The 7,384-nt window shown below is 40.7% G+C and overlaps 1 protein-coding gene across 2 annotated transcripts in view; it reads left to right on the top strand.

The window, feature by feature from the left end:
• CMC2 (C-X9-C motif containing 2) overlaps positions 1-7,384 on the top strand; it is a 41,660-nt gene that overhangs the window by 1,157 nt on the left and 33,119 nt on the right. The gene's annotated exons all lie outside the window — the stretch shown is intronic.

Genomic DNA, 7,384 nt, shown 5'->3' with positions numbered 1-7,384 from the left:
TGTCACCAATATGGGTGTCAACAAATTTAACAAACCATTGTCTGTCTCTAAGGATTACTTAACAATTAGAGGAAAAAATAGTCTTATAAAAGAATGTCTATAAGAGTGACTGCAAAGAGAGAGTGAGAGCTAGCTGCAATAAACTTTTGTTATACAACATTGATTTCCAAAGCATGATTCACTGTATGTGGCAATAAAATGTTGAAAGCATTCAAGGAAAAAAAAATCCATTACATGAACTGTCATCTTTCTGTGGTTCTTATCTAATGAATGCATCTTGACAAGTAGAGAATGGCCTGGCAAAACACCTGTCAGCAGAATTGATGAAAATACACCCTTGCAGTTTAATTTGATAATCTACTATCGTAGTAAATAAAGCAGCGAACATTTGTTGGTTTGTTTAAAACTTACAGTGTTCAGTAGAAACAGTAAGTCCTTAGGATGTCCTAGTGCAGGGGTGGGCAAACTTTTTGGTCCAAGGGCCACATCTGGGTGGGGAAATTGCATCCAGGGCCATGAATCTAGGGTTGGGGCCATCAGTTGGGATGCAGGAGGTAGTAGGGGGTGTGGGAAGGGGTGTGGTGTGCAGGAAGGGGGTTGGGGCACAGGAGGGGTGTGAGGTGTACATGGGGGCTCAGGACAGGGGGTTGGGGTGCAGGAGGGCTCAGAGCAAGGGTTTGGGGTGCAGGAGGGGTGGGGCAGGGGCTTGAGGTGCAGGAGAGGTCGGGGTGCGGGCTCCTGGAAGCGGCCACCACCATGCCCCTGTGGCCTCTGGGGGAGAGTGTGTGGGCGGGAGCAGAGGGCTCTGTGTGCAGCCCTTGCCTGTGGGTTCCTCCCCTGAAGCTCCCATTGGCCCTGGTTCCCTGTTCCCGGCCAATGGGAGCTGCGGAAGAGGTACCCGCAAGCGAGGGCTGTGCGTGGAGCCCTCTGTTCCCCACCCTCCCAGGGGCCGCAGGGGCATGGTGGTGGCCAATTCTGGGAGTGGTGTGGGGCCAGGGAGCCTGCCTTAGCCCCACGGGGTGGCAATCCCACGGGCCGGATCCCAGGGGTTTGCCCACCCCTGCCCTAGCCTACTGTATAAGATGTATGCATCCCAGCTTTCACAGATATATCCCAATACAACACACAAATTAACTGTAATATAGTGCATTTACTGGAAAACGTAGGGGTTATTTTTAAGTTGCCTAATATGGTGTCTAGGTATAATAGAATAGTGTGATGTTTATATATTCTGACATAGCAGAGCATGCCCATATCGCTGAAAATTAAGGGCAGATTGTCCTTAACTTTGAGTTCCCTGGGAAATGAGTTAATGTTACTTGAATTGAAACTTAATTACTAGCTGCTTTTATGAAGTTTTCAAGCACATATCCTTTATATTTTTTTTAGTAATTTGTATGAAAATTAACAGTTAATATCATCTACAACTTTGCATCCTTGACATGATAGGTGTTTTAAAGTAACTAACAAGTAGTTTAAGTCCAAAAAATATTTTTTTTGTCTTTAAAGTTGTGTATAACATAATGAACATATTAATTCAAGTTAATAAAAACAGTGCTAGAAAGCCAAACAGTATAATTAGTGAAAACTCAAAAAACAAACCCTGACCAATCTGTTTTGCTCTTCTATTGAACAATGATAAAATAAACTATCAGTGGTGAAAAATAAATTACCATAGGCAATTTGGTTAGCTACACTCTTTCTAGAGTCGTCATTAGTTCTTACTTTTCATGGCTACTACACCACCATGTGGACATCCTTATCCTTTTTGTAAAATATTTTGCAAATGCTTTAAAAGCAGGATTGATGATCAAATAGTCTAATAACACATGGAGCTCAAATATAATAAAAACATACTATGGGTCAGCTGAGATGTTTAAACTTGTTGCTGGTTTTTGTGTTATGGTGGATGAAAAACATGGAGGCAGGGTTTAAGGTAGAATCTATATAAATGCAAGGGTTTCCCTGAGGTGAAAATAAATCAGGTGTAGAATTAAACCCCCTAGCTTTCCTCTATCTCCAAAACTGAGGAATATCATAAGGGCCCTTTGTTTCCTTAATATGTGTGTGCAACATATTTATACAGACTGTGTCAGAAAGTTTAGTGAAAAAGGCATCACAATGCCTACTATTAACAAATATTTTCATGAAGTGTGTGTGGGTGGCAGGGGAATCAAGGAAAGCAGTTTTATCTGGATTTGAACATTCTTCTTCAGTGCCTTCCATCCAAATATGGAAACATGTTTCTCATGCATTAGAACAAAGTGAAACTTGCTGAGGTTGGACAATCAAAATAGATTAGTCAATGGAAAATAGCTGAACAAACAGTGTCAGCGATACTAAAAATACTACTTAAAATGTAAGTGTTTTTAACAGTAATGCTTTTAAAAAATATATTTTAACCTGAGAGCTTCCCTTTAAATATTAATGGGAATTACCTATTATGCAGGAATAGTAAACATTTTATTTAGGTGTCATAGGGCATTTTTTATCCCTTTGATTAAAGGTTAAAGGACACTGTCAACCTGAATTTTCAAAATTGATTTTTTTTTAAATGCAAGTTTTTTAGGGTATCCTTTTAAACAGCATGTCCTCAATTGATTTTTTTTTAACAATTCACATAGGGTTTTTTTCTGTTTCCCTGCTGATGTTATAAGGGTCAGCAAGGGCAGATAGGTGGCCCATGAGCAGCAATATCAAGCATACTTGTGGTCATCTCCCTCTGGGTGCATGTCTGCCTAACAGCGGCAGTACTGAAATAAGACCTGCTAATTTCTAAGCTGCTTGTTGAGAACTGCAGAAGAATCTCTGTGATTAAGGAACTTCCATCCATAGGCGCTGACTCTGTGAGAACTCCAGGGCTGGAGCAGCCTCAGGAAAAAAATAGTGGGTGCTCAGCACGCACCGGTAGTCCTGCCAGTCAGCTCTTCCTCCCCCCTCCTAGCATCTCTCGCTTGCTGTGATCAGCTGTTCAGTGGTGTGCAGGAGGCACTGCGGGGAGGAGGGGGACGAGTGGGGGCAGGAAGAGGTGGGGTGGGGGTGGAGTGGAGGTGGGAAGAGGCAAGGTGGGGGTGGGGCCTTGGGAGAAGGGATGGAGTGGGGACAGGGCCTGGTTTAGAGTAGAGGTCCAGCATCCCTGGGGAAATTAGAAAGTTGGAGCCTCTGCTTTCATCCTATGTAGCTGTGTCTGGTCTTATGAAGGTGTTTGGGGAGGGAGGGAAGGAGTTCTCTACATTCCTGTTCTTCCTCAAACCCATGCTTGGGTCTGGAAAGTGAAGGAACCAGATCTCCTGGTCTTCTCCCCCCTAACACCTGGCTCGGATTGCTTCTGGCTCGTGGTTGGGGTCTAGGTGGGGACCAGATGGAAATTCTGATTCAACGTAGTTCCTGGTTTCTTGCCCTCTGCCCTAGCAGGGAGAGTGTAGCAGATGGCAGCATGCTCAGTTACTTGGTCCAGTATTTGGGGACTACAAATCTGCCTATTTATGTTATGTTTTTTGTCTATTTTTTGGACATTTAGTATCTTATCATGAACTTCCTTACACTCGCAGGTTTCTTATTAACACAACATCGTTTCAATATTTGTGTGGGTTTTTTTTAACTGAATACAAAGAATAGATATTCATTTCTTGGCAACCTGGGAGAATCAAGAAAACTTTTTATGGGGAGGTCTTTATGAGCTTAATATAACTATGTTTCAAGATTGTTGCTATAGGGGATTGTCTCTATTTTTCTCTTACAACTTTAAATGAAGACATTAATAATTGGAATTTTGAAAAAAAAATATTCAGAGGGATTTCTGAATTAGATTTTTCTTTGGCAAAAAAGGGTTAATGGACAGTCCCAGAGGAGCTGAAGACTACTCAATTTTTCCTGTAAGGCGGTAAAGACAAATTTAATAATAATGCTGTATTATAAAACTTTTCCCTTTCTCAAGTAAGTCAGGAGTAAAATTTATGTAGTGTTCTTGAATATCTTGAAGTTGAAGATACAAGCTTGACACCATTTTAAATCTCCTCTTGAAGGTCAGGGAACAGTCTTGCTCAAGTTCTCTGTGGACATATAAGTGGAGGCGAATAAAACAGTAACTAAAAGAAAAAGCTCCACTCTGGGTTGAGTGAGTGAAGTACAGTATCAGCAAAATTGGTAGAGTTGTACTCTTATTGAATTTTTCTGTCAGAGGAGAGGTAGAGTTTTCTGGTCAGTGCTAATGAGAGCGAGTTTTTAGGTATCATTCTTGGATGCATTAGCAGGAGTGTTGTAAGCAAAATACAAGAAGCAATTATTCTGCTGTACTCTGTGCTGATTAGGCCTCAACTGGAGTATTGTATCCAGTTATGGGTGCCACATTTTAGAAAAGAGCTGGACAAATTGGAGAAAGTCCAGAGAAGAGCAACAAAAGTGATTAAAGTTCTAGAGAACATGACCTGTGAGGGAAGATTGAAAACATTGGGTTTGTTTAGTCTGGAGAAGAGAAGAATGAGAGGGGACATGGTAACAATTTTCAAGTACATAAAAGGTTGTTACAAAGAGGAGGGAGAAAAATTGTTCTCCTTAGTCTCTGTGGATAGGCCAAGAAGCAATGGGCTTAAATTGCAGCAAGGGTGGTTAAAGTTGGACATTAGGAAAAACTTCCTCGCAGGGTGGTTAAGCACTGGAATAAATTGCTCAGGGAGATTGTGGAATCTCCATCCTTGGAGATTTTTAAGAGCGAGTTAGACAAACACCGGTCAGGGATGGTCTAGATAATACTTATCCCTGCCATGAGTTCAGGGGACTGGACTAGACTCCAGTTACTCATATTGACTGCTGATCGTTAACTTAGAACAAATCAGATTCCAACAGCTATGGAGCGGTGAGAAATTGCTTGGAGTGATGTATTGCAGCACTAATCTAGGTAAACTTCTCTATTGGTGTTTCACTTTCAACTCAGTGGGGTTTTTTGTGCATGGGGAGGTAGTGAGAAGATAAATCTTATTTTTTCTAATTCACATTGGGCTGCATCTTGATGTACAGGTTTTCATCTTTCATGCAGATTTATGGGCAAAAAGAATTTCTAAAGTTATTTAATTGCTGTCGTGTTGGAACATAAACATTTTCCAGCTTTTTGCTTTTGTAATGCATTAGAAATAAGAACAAGTACTTGGTCCAGTCTGATCCACAGAGTATGCATTGTCTACCCTCTCTGCCAGTGCGAGATAATTTAGTAGGTCTCTTCTATTTTTAACATATAGGGGATTCCTGGAAAGATTTCATCTAGTCCCAGCTGCATATCAGCGAATAAAACAGTTTCCCTTATCATATCTATTTGTCTTAACAGTGTGTAAAAATAGAGGGTGGAATTCTCCTGTCCCTCTGCAGTTATTTTAAAATAAATGTTTGTGCTCATTAGGGGTGCCAAACTGAGATAATTGAATATATGAAACTATCAAAAGAACAGGTACAGCATAGGCATCAGCAGCAACTTCCCCACATTGTCTAGAAGTCAATATGCTTCAATTGTTAACCTCTTTGTGGGGGAAATGAAGAGATGCCATATGTTAATGACTTTTGGTTGCTACTATATTTGATCCTGTGACTTTCAGGTGAAAGACTGTCTTGTGTCTTAGTAGTTCCCTAAGCCATCCAGTCTTTCTCCTTCTCTTCAGTTAATATTGACTAATGTCCACCATTGGTTGCGTGGTATGGATGCTATAAATGTACATCAGAGGGGGATAGTTAGTTAGCTGTAGGTATACTGTCAGTATTGCATATAGCAGCACAGCAGGCCCAGAAAAAAACAAAATAGCCATTCTTTCTGGCTATGGTAGATAGAGAGCTGTGATAGGTGAAAGCCCTCCCACAACAGAATTGCAATTAGGCTATCTTCCCCTTATTGCATACTCTCTCCTGTTGCATCCTTATACTCTGAGACCAAGTCTATACGGTGAAAATACATTGTTAGAAAATGTTAACTAACCAATTTCAACTAATATGATGTTACACATATCTTTAGTACCTAGTGATGGCAGGGACAAGTCCTGAAATGTTTAGCTGGTCATGGTTAACTTCTAGTGACCGAATATATAGACCTCCTCTCTGGGCTAGCAGGGAAGGACTGTTTAAGAAGGGACATAGGTGTTTGCAGTGATTGCAAAGGCACTTGGGAGGAGGGTGGAAACAGTTTAGAGAAAAGGAAGGTTTCCTTTCTCACTTCATATAAGATGTCAGTTGCTGGAAGACAGCAGAGAGGAAGGAGTTACTCTCTTGGCAAGTTCTCCAATGTCTAGTGAAGCCTCAAGGAGAGGGCTGTAAGATTCTTCAGCTCAGGGAAATCTTACCGATAGGGGTGGAAGGACTGTGGGGTGTCTGGGCAAGATAAATGGACTGACTTGTGAAACCAAGCTGACAAGGGTAGGAACTGATTATGATGTAGGTGAGTCAAGCAAACTGTTTTCTTGTTGTAGCTTAATAAAACAAACATTGAAAAGGGGAACAATGTTAAATGAATCACCTGTGGTTGGGATATGAATATTTCTAGAGCCCAGAAGGATGGGAAACTGAGGCATGGTGGCACACCAAGACTGGAAGGGGAGTGGCACCCTGCTATCCCCCGAGTAAATACATTAATGGAATCCTATTTTCCCTCAGAAAAGGCCCTAGTGCATTAAGCTCCAAGGCTCTCAAACACTATAGTGATGGGTGCTTTATAGAAACCTAAATAGATTATTATTATTATTTATTATTTATTTGGCATCTTTCTCCATCTCTGACTACTTAATCACTCTCTAGGATATGCCAACTAGGGAAGAACACTATGCATTTTTTCTCTTAGTGTTCAGTTATACACAGGTTTCTTTAATTTTTATTATCTCACATGTTTTGTCAGTATTACTACCTCATCATTTAATTCCAAACCCTAACAATTTACAGCTTGAAAAAAGGCAAAAGCACTGACACTCATGCCATCGTAATTTGACAATTAATAATTAAAATATAATCCATTGAAGAACGAGAAATTCCCTGTTAGAACTGTTAATAAGCTATGCTTACTGTCCATGCACTGTGTTTTGAATCAAGTTTCAAATAGCTTCTTGCTCTTAATTAAAGATTGCTATCTTGTTTGGAAACTTCCAAGAAGGAAACAATTTAGTGTGACTATGTCTTGCTACTTGTAATTATACAGCATTTAAAAGACTTGGCATTTTCTCTCTGTCCAGCTGGCTTTAATACTGGCTTCACTGAACTCCCTTCAGAATACTGCTAGGATCATCTTTCTAACTTGTTGTTCTAACCATTGCCTTCTCTCCATTGCATCAAAGAATAGCTCCTGGTCTTTTCATATAAGGCCCTTCACCATTTACCCCGGCCCTATCTACCAGATTACTAATTTATTGTGCCATTA

Source organism: Mauremys reevesii, linkage group 16 (genome assembly GCF_016161935.1).
Source record: "Mauremys reevesii isolate NIE-2019 linkage group 16, ASM1616193v1, whole genome shotgun sequence".
Taxonomy (NCBI): domain Eukaryota; kingdom Metazoa; phylum Chordata; order Testudines; family Geoemydidae; genus Mauremys; species Mauremys reevesii.
This window is presented reverse-complemented; position numbering and strand designations above follow the sequence as displayed.